Genomic DNA, 1,626 nt, shown 5'->3' with positions numbered 1-1,626 from the left:
GAAAATGGACATTAATGTAATCTGTTAATCTGATTCGTGTTTCTTTCCTAGTTATAGGTACACTCATATATGTGTATGAGTTTATGTCTATGAAATTTTATATGAGGTTTGTGAATCCATGACCATCATATTTGGGATACAGAATGTTTAGCACTACAGAGATTCCTTAAATGTTGTCCTTTTATAACCATACCACCTTTACCCCCTTATACTCCATGCTTATCCTTAACACTTAAAAACCATAAATCTCTTAATACAGCTCTATAATTTTGTACTATCAAAAATGTTACATTACCACCTCTGGTCCCACACCCCACAACTCCCCATCATGGTCCCTCTGGCCTGAACCCAGCTCACTTTGCCTTTGGTTGCTCATGTCATAACCATTCCATTCCTCTGCTTCAAGGTATAGGCCCTGAAAGGAACTGTATACCTGTCCTGCCCCCTGACCACTTCTGCCTCCACCTCAGTGTACTGTGACTGTTCGACAAGGTTGCTCTGGCCCAGGCTGAGAAATTGACTCCACCCTTACCCTGACCCCTGGCATGTTCCACATCTGGTCCTGTGTAGTCACCAACCCCAGGTGTGGTAAGTAACCTGCCCATCCTGACCCCTTAGCCACTGACCTCTGGTCTGGGGCTCTATAGTCACTTGACTCGGACACTCTGTCCTTGTCTCTGCCCAGAGCCTAGACCCCCCTTAGCATGGGTTTTGCCACCTCAAAGGTCCCCCAAGCTATAATCCAACTATGGAATCCTGACCTGGTGGGTTAAAAATCCATACTAAAACACAACTAACAATGAAAATCCGTATGCCCAGGTTACAGCACAGAAACTAGATAAATTAAACTGGTATCTAATTGTTCTCCAAATCACCAATCTTATAATAATGTTCCCTAAAGAGAACAAGTTACAAGAAATTAAAGACACAGAATTCCAAAGGACAATACATGTTCAACAAGCTCAAAACATTCAGAGAGGGCATAAATAGCTACATGAATGAAATTAAAGACAACGGGAATAAAATGATGGGAGTCCAAGTATACAAAAACACAGCTCAGCCAAACAAGGAACAGTAAGACTGTAAATTCTCAGTCCAGCTATCAATAATTTAGAATCCCTTGTAGGGGAGGTAGTCGGTTGGTTGTGGGTCATAAGTGGTAGTTGTGTCACTTTTACATTGCTCTGTTGTTTTATACATTTATTGAAGTGGGTTCCTTTTGACTTTCCTCTTCTGAGCCTATTATGATACTCTGTTTTCTGCCTAGAGGAACATTTGGATGAAGTTCAGCTAAGGGAACTAGGGAAACTCAGTGATGGTTATTGAATGGCTTGCTGAAATCTCATCTTGGCTATGTGTCAACAGGACCAAAACCTTAGTCATTCCTTAGATTATATGGATATATTGTAAAAGGGATATCAAATTTCAGACCCAGTGAAGTCTATCTACTGTCTGGAGCTATTAGAAAATCTTAACGAAATGGATGATTTTCTAGATACCACTTACTAAAATCAAGATCAGGCAAACTACTTTTTTTTTTGTTTTTTTTGTTTGTTTGTTTGTTTTTTTGAGACAGGGTTTCTCTGTATAGCCCTGGCTGTCCTGGAATTCACTCTGTAGACCAGG

This window comes from Mastomys coucha, chromosome X, assembly GCF_008632895.1.
Source record: "Mastomys coucha isolate ucsf_1 chromosome X, UCSF_Mcou_1, whole genome shotgun sequence".
Classification (NCBI taxonomy): Eukaryota; Metazoa; Chordata; class Mammalia; order Rodentia; family Muridae; genus Mastomys; species Mastomys coucha.
This window is presented reverse-complemented; position numbering follows the sequence as displayed.